The sequence below is a fragment of the Aegilops tauschii genome, chromosome 3 (assembly GCF_002575655.3).
Source record: "Aegilops tauschii subsp. strangulata cultivar AL8/78 chromosome 3, Aet v6.0, whole genome shotgun sequence".
Classification (NCBI taxonomy): Eukaryota; Viridiplantae; Streptophyta; class Magnoliopsida; order Poales; family Poaceae; genus Aegilops; species Aegilops tauschii.
The window spans coordinates 107,603,962-107,620,165 of NC_053037.3; positions in this window are offsets into that span (position 1 = coordinate 107,603,962).

Genomic DNA, 16,204 nt, shown 5'->3' on the forward strand with positions numbered 1-16,204 from the left:
TGGTATGCAATCCGTAGGTGGCTTTCATAATAGATTCATAAGGTAATTTTATTTTCATTCTAGGAAAGTTTTCCATGTCTTTCCTTAACGGGAATTGGAATCTAATATTTCCTTCTTTATATCAATAATTGCACCGATCGTTCTAAGGAAAGGTCTACCAAGAATAATAGGACATGTAGGATTGCAATCTATATCAAGAACAATGAAATCTACGGGCACATAATTCATATTTGCAACAATAAGAATAATTAATTCTTCCCATAGGTTTCTTAATGGTGGAATCCGCAAGGTGCAAGTTTAAAGAACAATAATCAAATTCACGGAAACCTAACACATCGCACAAAGTCTTTGGAATCGTGGAAATACTAGCACCCAAATCACACAAAGCATAACATTCGTGATCTTTAATCTTAATTTTAATAGTAGGTTCCCTCTCATCATAAAGTTTTCTAGGGATAGAAACTTCTAATTCAAGTTTTCTTCATAATATTGCATTAAAGCATCAACGATATGTTTGGTAAAAGCTTTATTTTGACTATAAACATGAGGAGAATTTAACACGGATTGCAACAAGGAAATACAATCTATTAAAGAACAATTATCATAATTAAATTCCTTGAAATCCAAAATAGTGGGTTCATTGGTATGTAAAGTTTTGACCTCTTCAATCCCACTTTTAGCAATTTTTGCATCAAGATCTAAAAACACCGAATCATTGGGACGCCTTTTAACTAAAGTTGACTCATCTCCAGTCCCATCTTTATCAAGATTCATATTGCAAAACAAAGATTTAATAGGGGACACATGAATCACTTTTAGATCTTCATCCCTATTATCATAAAAACTAGAAGAACACGCTTTTACAAAGCAATCTTTCTTAGCACGCATCCTAGCGGTTGTTTCTTTGCACTCATCAATGGAAATTCTCATAGCTTTGAGAGACTCATTGATATCATGCTTAGGTGGAATAGATCTAAGTTTCAAAGAATCAACATCAAGAGAAATTCTATCCATGTTCCTAGCCAATTCATCAATCTTAGGCAATTTTTCTTCAAGCAAAGCATTGAAATTCTTTTGAGAACTCATAAATTCTTTAACACTAGTCTCAAAATCAGAGGGCATCTTACTAAAATTCCCATAAGAGTTGTTGTAGGAATTACTATAATTATTAGACGAATTACTAGGATACGGCTAGGATTAAAATTTCCTCTATAAGCGTTGTTACCAAAATTGTTCCTACCAACAAAATTCACATCCATAGATTCATTATTATTCTCAATCAAAGTAGACAAAGGCATATCATTAGGATCAATAGGATCACTCTTATGAGCAAACAACTTCATAAGTTCATCCATCTTTCCACTCAAAACATTAATTTCTTCTATCGCATGAACCTTTTTACTAGTAGATCATTCGGTGTGCCATTGAGAATAATTAACCATAATATTGTCTAGGAGTTTAGTAGCTTCTCCTAAAGTGATTTCCATAAAAGTGCCTCCCGCGGCCGAATCTAAAAGATTTCTAGCAGCAAAATTCAATCCTGCATAAAATGTTTGTATAATCATCCATAAATTCAAACCATGTGTAGGGCAATTACGTATCATTAATTTCATCCTCTCCCAAGATTGTGCAACATGCTCATGATCAAGTCGCTTAAAATTCATAATATTGTTTCTAAGAGAGATGATCTTAGCAGGAGGAAAATACTTAGAGATAAAAGCATCTTTGCACTTATTCCAAGAATCAATACTATTTTTAGGCAAAGACGAAAACTTAGTCTTAGCACGTTATCTAAGCGAAAACGGAAATAGCTTCAATTTATAACAATATCATTATCCACATCTTTCTTCTTTTGCATATCACACAGATCAAGAAAGTTGTTTAGATGGGTAGCGACATCTTCACTAGGAAGGCCAGAGAATTGATCTGTCATGACAAGATTCAACAAGGCAGCATTAATTTCACAAGATTCAGCATCGGTAAGAGGAGCAATCGGAGTGCTAAAAAAATCATTATTGTTGGTATTGGAAAAGTCACACAATTTAGTATTGTCTTGAGCCATCGTGACAAACGATCCAACACACAAGCACAAGCGAAAAGAGACGAATGGAAAAAGAGGGCGAATAAAAAGGAAAGGGTGAAGTGGGGGAGAGGAAAACGAGAGGCAAATGGCAAATAATGTAATGCAAGGGATAAGAGTTCTGGTGGGTACTTGGTATGTCTTGACTTGACTTGGCAACTGCGCCAAAAATGGCTAGTTGCTTGGAGATCAAATCTTGACTTGACTTGGCGTAAGCCTCCCCGGCAACGGCACCAGAAATCCTTCTTGCTACCTCTTGAGCTTGCGTTGGTTTTTCCCTTGAAGAGGAAAGGGTGATGCAGCTTAGTAGCGTAAGTATTGCCCTCAGTTTTTGAGAACCAAGGTATCAATCCAGTAGGAGGTTACACACAAGTCGCCTTATACCTGCACAAACAAATAAGAACCTTGCAACCAACGCGATAAAGGGGTTGTCAATCCCTTCACGGCCACTTGCAAAACTGAGATCTGATAGGGATAATAAGATAAATATTTTTGGTATTTTTATGATATAGATTGAAAGTAAAGATTGCAAAGTAAAAATAGATTGGAAACTTATATGATGGAAAATAGACCCGGGGGCCATAGGTTTCACTAGTGGCTTCTCTCAAGATAGCATAAGTATTACGGTGGGTGAACAAATTATTGTCGAGCAATTGATAGAAAAGTGCATAATTATGAGAATATCTAGGCATGATCATGTATATAGGCATCACGTCCGCGACAAGTAGACCGAAATGATTCTGCGTCTACTACTATTACTCAACACATCGACCGCTATCCAGCATGCATCTAGAGTATTAAGTTCATAAGAACGAAGTAATGCATTAGGCAAGATGACATGTTGTAGAGGGATTAACTCAAGCAATATGATATAAACCCCATCTTTTTATCCTCGATGGCAACAATACAATACGTGCCTTGCTGCCCCTGCTGTCACTGGGAAAGGACACGGCGAGATTGAAACCAAAGCTAAGTACTTCTCCCATTGCAAGAAAGATCAATCTAGTAGGCCAAACCAAACTGATAATTTGAAGAGACTTGCAAAGATAACCAATCATACATAAAATAATTCAAAGAAGATTCAAATATTGTTCATAGATAATCTTGATCATAAACCCACAATTCATCGGATCTCGACAAACACACCGCAAAAAGAATTACATCGAATAGATCTCCAAGAGAATCAAGGAGAACTTTGTATTGAGATCCAAAGAGAGAGAAGAAGCCATCTGGCTAATAACTATGGACCAGAAGGTTTGTGGTAAACTACTCACACATCATCGGAGAGGCTATCACTGCAAAAAATACACTTCCGTGATGATACTTGTTTGTCACAGTAGGTCACGTTTTCTGTCATGCATATACATCCATGACAAATTTATGACAAAATCAAGATAGTCATACCTATGCTGTCGTAGAAGTGTTCCATGACATTACCAAAATTATCATCACGGAAGTGTCCACTTCCATGACGATAAATCGCGCGTCACAGAAGTGCTTTCGTCAAGGGTGACCGACATGTGGCATCCACCATAACGGAACGCCGTTAAGCTATCGGGTCCGGTTTTGGATCCGATAACCCGTTAACAGCCCCGACCAATGGGGATTTTCCATGTGTAAAATCATCATTGGCTGGAGGAAACACGTGTCAGCTCCGTGTTGGCACAGGTGTCACTCATCCAATGGGCGAGATGCGCCTATGATATGTTAACACGTGGACCGGCCAAAAGTGGCCCATAAAGTTTAAATGGGCTGGCCCAACTAAAGGCCCACGAGATTTTGCGGACCATAATGGACCAGCCCAGCTAAAGGCCCACAAGATTTTGCGGGCCATAATGGGCCGGCCCAGGTAAAGGCCCACAAGATTTTTGCGGGCCATAATGGGCCGGCCCAGGTGAAGGCCCACAAGATTGTTGTGGAACATAATGGGCCGGCCCAGCTAAAGGCCCACGAGATTTCGCCGACATTAATGGGCCGGCCTAGCTGTAGGCCCACAAGATTTTGAGGACCCTAGAGGCCGGCCCATTAACTGGCTGCCATGTTTTGGGCCAAATGCCGGCCCATATTTGATCCGGTCCGTTAATGGCCTGCCACGTTCCGGGCCTAATGATGGCCCATATGAGATCCGGCTCGTTAAAAGCCTACCACGTTCTGGGCTAAATTACGGCCCAGATCAGGTCCGGCCCTTTAAGAGGCTTTTTGCTAAATTATGGCCCATATCAGATTCGGCCCGTCAACTGGACGCTACTCTTTTGGGCCCATTTGCTAAAGGCCCATTTAGTAATTTGGCCTGATATTAGTTTCGGCCTGTTAAGGGCCCGTTTAACATTCCGGCCCTATATTAATTTCGGCCTGTTAAAAGCCCGTCATATAGTTGGGCCTAACTACGGCCCGGTTTGCATCCGGCCTGCTCGCAGCCGATAATCTGATTGGGGCAAACAAGGACCGAGACAATCTTGGGCTGTTATAAGCCCATAATTTGATTGGCACATTCATGGGCCAGGGTCTATTTCGGCCTGCTGCCGGCCCGTGAGCTGTTTGACACGTTTCAGGCCCAACCTACTTTTCAGCCTCCTAAAGGCCCATTGAGTTATCTTGGCAAAATAGGGCCGGCGGTTTACTCGGCCTATTAAAGGCCTGAATCTACTAGTGGGCCAGTTTATATTTAGGCCTGTTAACGGACCAAGATGATGGGGCCCATGATGCGGATCATACATGGTGATTTGCATGACGGCCCGATTATGTAGCGTAATTTTACGGTTTGGCCGGTTTACTGCGAAGACATGATATATATACAGTAAAATAACTATAGCATCGTGGATAAGAAAAAAACCTAGACTATACAATAAAGAAATTACGGCATATTACATCCACTGGGCATCAAAGTTCGCCACTATGATAATAAAGCACAAGCAGATAGCAGATTACATACACTGGGCATCAAAGATCGCCACTAGTGCAACTAAATACGCAGACAAAATAATATACAAAACCGACAGCACTTCAATAGAGTTCAAGAAAGGTTAGCCCTGCTCGGGAGCTGCAGCGCAAGCAGCTGAGCAAGCTGGTGAGACTGCACTTGTTTGACACTTATATCCTCCTCACTCTGAAAGATAAAAAAGCAGACAGATGACAGGTTTTGCACATATAAGTATCAGTGCTGACAATTCATCACATTTCTTACTGACGAATAAAGTGACACAGTTTAAAATAGCATTAACACAATATGGTATTGTTCAGGTCAGGACATGTCAGGAAATGACATTGTGAAGGAGTTGGCAGCTTCACGACACCACTGGATTACAGATCAAGAACTCATAAGTATCAATGGTTAGTGTGCTGTCAATTTATCCCATTTTAGATTGGCAAAATAAGATCACTTGCTCTGTATAGTTTAATTTACATGGTATGAAGAAGGAACTTGGTTGTACAACTGAAAACTTAAATTGAGAAGGACAAACTTTTGTTTATGAACTGGAGTACATAATAAACTTTAAACATGCAATTTGATGCAAACACAAAAAAACAGCTATTGCAGTCATGCCTAACCAAATATAGACAACAAAGTTTGAAGGCTTGAGAAGGACAAACTTACATTATTGGTGAAGGCAGGCTCTATAAAGCCCTTGTCCATGCTGATGGGGGGGGGGCAATTCAAGAAGTTTACCACAGAATCTTCTTCATAAGCATTGCCTTTATTCTACATTTTGTTAAGAGTAAATATATATGTGACAATATAAGAAAAAATGGAGAATATTTAAGATAAGATGAAGAGTGATGCTACATAACCAAGTAGCTATAAATGTAAGTACAACGATACAGGAAAAAGGTACAGCCAAGAACAATGCAGAGCTAAACTTCTTCAGTACCATCGGTGTTATCCAACCTTATGGTAAGAGTAAATATAGATCTTATGTGTAGAAAATGGAGGGCAAAGGAAAATAAGCTGCAGAGTGATGGTACATGAACAACTACCTGTCAATATAAGTACACTGATAAAGGACAGCAGGTACTTACAAGAACAATGCAGAGCTAAAAAAATTCATTAGCATTGGATATATTCTACACTAATGTAACCATTCATATAGATCAGATAATTTGGAGCGAACAATTGATAAGCAAGCTATCATGCATACTGTTGTCACATAATGAACCAGGTATGTATGCAAGTACAGTGATACAGGACAACAGGTACTAACAAGAGCAAAGCAGCGGGCAGCATATTTGCGATATCCTGTCGTTCTTTTCAAACCGGAATTCTTTTTTGAGCAGATTTCCTGCAGAAAAAGTTCCGTAAGGCACATGCGGAAAAGTAGAAGTTCAAATTGTCATGCGATATCATAGACAGTACCTCATCCTCGGAATGAGACCAGTGCATAACAAGGTTTTTCCATTCAATGTCTTCTAAATTTAGCACAGGAGACTTCACCAGAAATTCGTTTATAAACTTGCCATCAAAGTGTGATTTCCTCAGGTAACACCGATACTGCTGCAATGCTTCCTTGAAAAGCGCAAGCAAGCTTTGCTCGTCATGACTATCCAGATTGACCCTCGCCTACTTACAACAATGTAATGTAAATCATTGATGTGTTCAATCAGCAGAAAACAGGAAAATAATCACCATGAATAATGGCACTTACACGTAAGTGGGACAGGAAGATGTGAAAATGGTGTTTGTCTTCACTATAATCTTCCCATGATGGGAATATATGCACGTAGTCCCTAACAACATTGAAAGCATTGTCTTTTAAACTGGGAATAACTAGAATGGGGTTCCAATCTGCAGGAATTGGCCGTATCTGCAGTTGGGATAGGTCTTCGGCCGGTGGACTTGCTGTACTTTTTGCTGGAGTGGGATTTTTCTGTGGTACGGCTGGTGCTATGGCAACTGAAATCGGCATACCTTTTGCTGGAGTGTAGGTCCTGTGTGGTGCGGCTAGTGGTGTGGCCAGTGAAGTATGGGTACAGTCAGCTGGAGTCGGTCCTACGTTTTGTGTCACTGGTTGTACAGCCAATATAAGTGGGGTGCTGTCTGATTTCTCCGGCACAACCACGTTTTTCAAGGACTTTGCTGGTGCTCCTTCAGGTTCGGCAATCACCCTCTTCCTTTTTGATGTCTGATGCACAAGAACATCATTTGAGTGGAAAAACATGGTATGATGACAGATGGAATATGTATTGATAATGGATGGGCATGGCATCTCGACATATATGATGAGTAAACTAAGCAGATGGCAGTGCAACAAAGTAGAAGAAATGCAAGACAACATATGCAAGATATGCGCAATCAATAAAACCTTGCCAAATTAGAACAGGCACCTTAATGGGTGAACAGGACATGCCATCTGCCTTTGACTGCTCGAGGTTAGAATAGTCATTAGGATCATATTCTGAACAAGAATCAACAGGTGGTGAGCGTATGAGTTTCATTGCATCCAGAATGGCACTCAATGCCTTGGTGCCAATTTTGTATGTCATTGCGGTGTTTAGTTTCAAGAGTGGACTGCTGCTACACAGATCATAGTGTTGATATAACGGGAAAACCGTAAGCATCAGAGTAAAATCAGCAAAGTGGAACTTGCTGGAATATATGTGCTAGTATTGCTGGTACAGCTAGAAAGCCTTCGGATACCATCTCTCTTCAACTGAAGGTGCGGTACTGTTAATATCGGTGTAACTCTCAAAGGCGACACAACTCCTCGCATTTCCTTGCTATTCTTATAGGATTCAAGTGGGCAGGCCACTACAAATCCTATTCCCATGTTTACAAAATCCTAAGAATCAAAGAGGACCGACGAGTTCAAAGTGTCCATACCAACCGACCGTATAGACCTATACACTGCAATGTCCCTGCTCATATTCACTACAAGGAACACACTGTACTACTATCATACTCCCTCCGTTCCAAAATATAAGTCTTGGTAGAGATTTCCACTATGGATCACATACAGATGAATCCAGATACATTTTAGAGTGTAGATTCACTCATTTTGCTCCATATGTAGTCCATGGTGGAATCTATACAAAGACTTGTATTTAGGAACGGAGAGAGTACTTATTAAAGAAGAACGGAAGAGGAACATGGTAAAGAAGAGCAAGCATATTTTGGATAATGAAATGTTCGTTGCACAGTGCCCACACATGATGAATGAGAGCGCATTAAGAAAGCATCTCCCTACTGTCTCTCTATATGTGGTGCACGTGCTTTTTCGAAAGTAAAGTAGGAACATTAGCTGACCAATTAAATGTTATCTGTTTTAGTAATATCAGCATCATATCAGATTCGTACTTGAGCAACAAGTTTGGAATTATGAGTGGCACGTTGTTTAGCTTGATGGATTCAGGAGCAGTGCTAAGTAGGTACGATGATGGTATTGAATATAAAGGCATGTCTGCATTTGGGTCAGTCGACCATTTGAGGCGGTTAGATGAAGATCCTACGTCTCCTAACCCTTCTTCTTCATCGTCTCTGATTCTTCCCATACAGAACACCGCACGGGCCGCCGGCCGGACCATCGGCCCCCACCGCCTGTGTTCCTCCACCACCCCCACCCCTGCCCCCACCCACGTCGAGTTTTCTTCGTTCGGCGAGGCCACACCACCGCCCCCAACCAAAGTCCCCACCCGAGCCCCTTCGTTCGCACCAGCGAACTCCGACAAGCTCTGAAAAATCGACTGACCCAATTTTGAAATTTAGTCCACTGTGATTTAACTATTGTGGAATATAAAAGGGGAAAACCATAAGCATTGTAAGTATAGTGTTGAGCGTGCCATGGCGGATCTGAAGGTGCAAACCGGACAAAGGCAACTTCGCAACCAATGTTGGCTCTCAACTAGCAAGTAAGTGATGGACAAGAAATCAGAGTAAATCAGTGGCGATCTATTTTCTTGCTGTGATAAATAAGTTGAGCAGATACGAAAGAGTACCGCCTCTGGTGCTGCACCGCATATGCATCTGCTGAGAATTTGATGGTGCAGCGGTAGCGATGGCTGTCGGCGGCGTGGAAGCAGATCTAGGAGGGTAGTCGGTGGCGGCGGGGCGCGGTGGACGAGACGGTCGTAGGAGCAGCGCCGGCAAGGTGGGCGATGGCGGGGATGAAGCGAGAGGACGGAATGCAAGGATCCCGGTCCGAAGCCGTGGATGAGAAAGGTCGATCTCTTGTAATGGACGGCGGCGTCGGGGTATCAGCTCCGGCATGGTGGAGGAGGACGGCGGTGGATGGGGTGGCGGACGGAAGAGGCTGGGGTGGAGAGGGTGTTTTGGCGCCCACGGAGTACGAATGGGGAAATGGAGGTGGAGAGGAAGGGGGGAACCATGTCTTCAGGGCGCGCTTGTCTCAAATGCGAGGAAATTTACAAACTTAGCCCCCGTTTCAAATTTCCTCATCACAGCAATATTAGTCGGTTGGGGATAGGACGGTAATCTCGCATACACCGAATATTTGCCGACGAGAGTTTGTTTTTGGCGCCCACCCTGTATGAATCGGGGAGTGTCGGAGTAATTGGACACGGGTATCCCGAAGATGGCGAGACAATATTTCAAGACATCGGGGCTAGCAAAGCCCCTCATCCGACTGCTCGGCCACTCCCGCCGGCTCCCCGTCCGACTGCTCCCCCCGGCCGGCTGCCAGCTGACCGACTGCGCCGACTAGTCGGCTGCCGTCTGCAGTCCGACCCGGCATCGACAAGACCCCGACGAGACGGCCATACCGCGGACAAGACAACCGTACCGCGACACCATCATGTATAGTGTCACTTGTCCCCTGGCACTATTCATAAAGTGACCTAGGGGACAAGCATGACATGCACCATGCCTTGCTCCCATACCTCCACATAGCTTAGATACAAAGCTACCCTCTCCTATAAAAGGAGACACACATCCATCCATCCATGGGGGGACATACACGTACACCCACAAGCAAATAAGCTAGCAAGCTAGCTAGCTATCCATCCATCCATCCACACAACACACTCACGCATGAGCACTCCTATGCACACGGCCATGAGCATAGCCGGCCACTGGCATGCCATATACGAGGCCAGATGCCAGACGCCCATGGCACTGACCTCAGATACAGCTCTAGGAGCACTTTGTACTGCCCGATGTACACCCCAGATATATATACTCAGACATGCAGGAGTAGGGGTATTATCTCTCCGGAGAGCCCTGAACCTGGGTAAACTAGCGCGTGCTACTCGCATACCCGCTCCCGGTCCTATCAGCAGCAGTCTTACCCTCACACAAAGCCCTTGTGGCATCTGTCGATTCACACCCCCCCCGTGAGAATACCACGACAGTTGGCGCCCACCGTGGGGCGGTACTATGCTACCGCGCTGCTGCTGGTTTCGCAGTCCGGGCGGGACCGTTTTCGTCTTCACCGCCGCGACGTCGCGCCGTCTCTCCGGTAGCGCTCGGGGGCTCGACTTCGACCCACCCCCGGAGCGGCCGCGCGGGACGGCGCGTCCCCGCCGTCGGCCTCGCCTTCATCACCACCACAGCGGCGTCGACTGCGTCGCCGCCGCCACAGACCTCCCAGCCACGGAGCAGCTGGCTCGACTGCGCCTCACCAACCCCCGACGCCGACACCGTGTTGGGGCCTCCCGTGGCTCTCCATCCGCGGCATCCCCATGGGTTCACTCGACCGCGCGGCCGCGTCCCCGAGCCCGCGCGCCTCCGCCCGTCGTCTCCTCCGCACAACCGCCGTCCCGGCCCCGCCGCTCCACCGGCGTGCGCCCGCAACCCTGCCCCGTTGCGGTGCCGCCCCGCATCGCCGCCTCCAAGTTCTGCCTCGCCCGGGACGGCTCTACGCCCCGCCTCCGCGCGCTGGCCTTGGCCGGCCTGCCCCACACCCGCGCCGCTTGGCCCCGGTGGGCCCGCCGACTTGCCGCCTCCGCGCGCTGGCCTTGGCCGGCCTGCCCCACGCCCGCGCCGCTTGGCCCCGGTGCGCCCGCCGACTTGCCGCCTCCGCGCGCTGGCCTTGGCCGGCCTGCCCCGCGCCCGCGCCGCTTGGCCCCGGTGCGCCCTCCGACTTGCCGTCTCCCCGCAGGGCCTCCCGAGCCGCCTGCTCCCCGGCCCCGCCCCGGGCCTGCTGCGCGTCCATGCGCCCATCGCGCTGTGCCCCGCGCCCGACTCCCCGTCGTCGCGCACCTGCACCACCGCGCCCCTGGCCGCTTGCAGCGCTTGTGCAGGGTCCGGCGCGCCGCGTCGTCCAGCCGGCTTCCCGCACCACCGCTAGCCGGCTCGTCGCCCGCGCTGTCCGACTCCTGCCCGCGCAGTCGGCCGCTGCGCCGCCGGCTCCGCTGCTGCGCCACACCTGGCCTGCCGGCTTCCCTGCCACCCGGCAGGGCTGGCCCCGCCGCCTCGCTGCGCCTGCTACGGCTCCGCTTCGCCCGCCGACTCCGGATCCGGCTACGCCGGCCGCCGCAGCCCTGGGCCGGCCTCCGCTCCTCGCCGCCTCGGGTCGCGGCCGGGTACCCCGTACCCGCAGCCGGCTCCCGCGACAGTCGCCTGTGCCACCCACGCCCGGCCTCCCCAGGCCGGCTCCGGGTCGCCGCCTCGCCCACAGCCGGCCCGCGCCTCTGCGTCGCTCGCCGCCTCGTGGCTGCCGGCTTCCCAACACTATACCGACTCCGCCTCCGCTCCGTGCGCCCGGCCAGGGCCGGCTCCTGCGCCTCCCGCCGGATCCCGCCCCCGACGTCGCCTGCGTCTGGCCGCCTCCTCGCTCGGCCGGCCAGGTCGCCGCTCCCAGCCGGCGTCCGCCTCCGCACCCGGCTGCCCCCGCGGGCCGGCTCCGCCTGCTCGCCGCCCCGCGCCTTCGGCTCCTCCCCGCAGGCGCGCTCGCGGCCGGCTCTTCACTCCACCCCCGCGCATGCGTCGGCCGGCTACGTCCGTGCGGTCTCGGGTCGGCTGGGAAAAGTGGGTTGACTGCCCAAGAAAAGTCAAGGGCCGACTGCCCAAAGCCGGGTGCCTAGCCGGTGAAAAAAAAGAGAGAGAGAAAGAAGTCAGCTGGGACAAAGAGAAGAAAAGAAAAACGTCCGAATGATTCGTCCGCCTGCTTCGCCACTCGGACGGTCAGTCGTGACCCACGTTGTCGGTAGTGCCAAGCCGGCTGGTCTGCCTCCTGCTCCGACGGCACACCCAGCGGGTGCGCTGACGCGCCCCCGCGAGGAGAGAAGACAAAGTAGTCGCCGGGAGATCCGGCCCGACTGCTCAGCAGTCGGCCCGAATCTCGGGGGCTACACCCAGCGGGTGCGCTGACGCGCCCCCGCGAGGAGAGAAGACAAAGTAGTCGCCGGGAGATCCGGCCCGACTGCTCAGCAGTCGGCCCGAATCTCGGGGGCTACACCCAGTGGGTGCGCTGGCGCGCCCCCACGGAAGATTGCAGACAAGAGAAGAATTTTTTCCGGTTGCCAGCAGCCGGCAGAAGAAGAAAAAGGGTGCTGCAAGACTCCTCGCCGCCTGGCCGGTCAAGCCTGACCGGTCGGGACCCTCCTTCGAGCGCCCGGGGGGCTCGAAGGCTACACCCAGCGGGTGCGCCGGCTCTCTTCGGCGAACTCCGCCTCGGCTACACGAAAACCAATGTGAGCTCCTCACCCGCAGGTTTTTTCACCGCAAGAGCACGGATAACCTCGAGCGATGCTCGGGGGCTATCTCCGCATTTCATTACAGTTGCATCACTGTTCGCCCCAGCGCCAGCCAAAGTTGGCCCGGGGGCTGGCCGCTTGGCCTGAGACGTTAGTTCCCGCAGACGGCTTAGTAGCGTGCGCGGTATGAAAAGCCCACTCTTAGTCACAGACCGCAGAGCGGCTGTCCGACTGGCAAGAGTGAAAGCTGAAGGCCACCCACGCGAAAAACGTCCGGGAAGAAAAACGCTTCGGGCGACCCGACCGTTTTCTTTATGAGTATCTACTCGGTTAAATTCACTCCCAGAGTCTGAGTATTGTACACTCCACTCCGCGGCCCACTCTCAGCCACAGACCGCAGAGCGGCTGTCCGGCAAGCGAGAGCACAAGCCAAAGAGCGGAGGGAACATGAAAAAGATTGAAGGGGGCTCGGACGAAACCGAGTCGGCACCCTCCGCATAAAACTTGCAGTGCTAAAAAGCAATCATTTGACATATCTGCATGGACTAACTTTGTCTTTTGCATGATCATTTCCATGAACACTCGCGAAAAAAACCTCCGCCCGACTTTGCCAAGTTGCCCGGAGGCTTGGGGGCTACTGTCGGAGTAATTGGACACGGGTATCCCGAAGATGGCGAGACAATATTTCAAGACATCGGGGCTAGCAAAGCCCCTCAGTCCGACTGCTCGGCCACTCCTGCCGGCTCCCCGTCCGACTGCTCCCCCCGGCCGGCTGCCAGCTGACCGACTGCGCCGACTAGTCGGCTGCCGACTGCAGTCCGACCCGGCATCGACAAGACCCCGACGAGACGGCCATACCGCGGACAAGACAACCGTACCGCGACACCATCATGTATAGTGTCACTTGTCCCCTGGCACTATTCATAAAGTGACCTAGGGGACAAGCATGACATGCACCATGCCTTGCTCCCATACCTCCACATAGCTTAGATACAAAGCTACCCTCTCCTATAAAAGGAGACACACATCCATCCATCCATGGGGGGACATACACGTACACCCACAAGCAAATAAGCTAGCAAGCTAGCTAGCTATCCATCCATCCATCCACACAACACACTCACGCATGAGCACTCCTATGCACACGGCCATGAGCATAGCCGGCCACTGGCATGCCATATACGAGGCCAGATGCCAGACGCCCATGGCACTGACCTCAGATACAGCTCTAGGAGCACTTTGTACTGCCCGATGTACACCCCAGATATATATACTCAGACATGCAGGAGTAGGGGTATTATCTCTCCGGAGAGCCCCGAACCTGGGTAAACTAGCGCGTGCTACTCGCATACCCGCTCCCGGTCCTATCAGCAGCAGTCTTACCCTCACACAAAGCCCTTGTGGCATCTGTCAATTCACCCCCCCCCCCCCCCCGTGAGAATACCACGACAGGGAGGGAGTCGATTTCAGCCGAGGACACATTGTGTTTTGGCGCCCACCGTGTATGAATACGGGTGAGAGGTGGTTATGTCACGTTCGAGTGAAATTACAAACCTACCCCTATCGAAACCTATAGAAATCGAGCAGATAGGCTTTGCGTGGCGGGGATAGGCAGTAGTAATTTCCATCTCGCAGATTCTGGTTTCGGGTGGTTACTGCGACTTTCCCTGCTTCGTTCAAATTTTGCAGAGTGCACGTTTACCGTGCCAACTCAATTCGAATCCCATTTGTATTCTATTTTTTTCGGGCGGGATCCATTTTCGATTGGAATAAAATTCTATATACATCATTTTTTTAATATATACTTTCAAAAGCACAACAAAGAATTCTGCTCTTTTATATGTATAGTATGATTTACAAATACAATGATCTCAAAATCATAAGGTTGAATTCAAAAAATTAAACCAAATTATGTTCTACTAAAATGTATGGGTCATTAATATCTACATATTAAATAACATAGATGCGCGTGAATTCATATGAGTATGCATGTTTGATAGATCAATTTTGGTTCGACTATGGATTACATGTATCATCATCTCGAATTCAAATATTTGAATCCCTTTTATGTTCACTCCTTTCATGCCCATCTCTCTCGCATGCATGCTCCTTCATGTAGCTATCACTCTCTTTTCTCCAGCTCACCCGCACGCTCACTTCATGTTTCTCCTATCCTCACAAACATGGTCTCTCGACGTCTCCCTTGAGAAGTGTCACACTCTCCCTATCATTATACATTACACGGTTTTCATTATCTCTCATGTCTCTACCATTCTCTCGTATCACTAGGTACCTAAGCTTTCTTTTTCACCGCCACACACACAGTCTCCACTCGTCTTTCACTTTGTCTTTCTCTCTATGGGATTCTCTCACACACCCTATATGTCTCTAGATATGAATCATACCACTAAAATTACTCTCTCTCTCTCCTGTAGACACAACATTTGTTGCGGTCTCCTTTTCATCTCCATCCCAGACTGACATTATTCATTTGTTTACCGATCAGACAAACTCCCCCCTCTCTCTCACACACACACAACTCCTGCTTCCACTCCCCTTCCCAACTACCATCTCTCACACACACACACAAAACTCTTGCTTTCGCAACCCCGTCTCGTATTTCTCTCACAAACATTTATCGACTAGCCTCTAGATAGGTTTATACACCCGCACACTCGTGCTTCCACTATCGCATACATGTCACTCTCCCGCTCCTTGTATCTATGTAGATTTTTCTTCCCTTCTTGAGACACGCCCTCTCGATCGTGCACACACACACTATCGCCTCATTTTAAGCTGATACCTCTCGCACACACACTCTTTGTGTCTTTGTCACACATGCACTCCGTCCTCCTCCTCTCTCCCTCTCTCTCACACACACATGGGCTTTTTGCAACAACTAGCAAGATGCCCATGCGTTGCACGAAACATGAAGATGCATTTGTATGAGTAGTTTATCTTGTGGGAGAAAAGGATGAACAAGGGAAGGCCTTATTTGCAAGTGTGGAGAGGGGTGTGGGTATCTTTTTGCCAAATTGCCATAGTTTCCTTCCTATCCGTCAGATATAGATCGGACGGCCTATATTGCAGGATGGTAGGCACACGATCATCACCGACTATGCTTTTTATAAGAGTAGGGATAAAAAACAGAGTTGGTGATGATGGTGGGCCTGCCATCCTGCAATATAGGTCGTCCGTTTTATATCTGACGGATAGGAATGAAACTATGGCAATTTACCCGCACTCCTCTCCACATTTGCAGGTAAGGCCTTCCCTCGTTCATCCTTTTCTCCCACAAGATCTTGATGTTCCGTGCAACACACGGGCATATTGCTAGTAAGAGTAGAAATTAGACATATACCACTTCTCGAATCTTGAAACCAACAACATTCCTCCCTTACCTCATCAAAACCACCAAAGGAATATATTTTGAGTGAAACATAACATTTTTTAGTGATATACGTATTTCAAAACTAGACTTTTTTCTATCAAATCGGTGAATATGTATTAATCTACTCAGATCGCGTGGCAACGCATTGG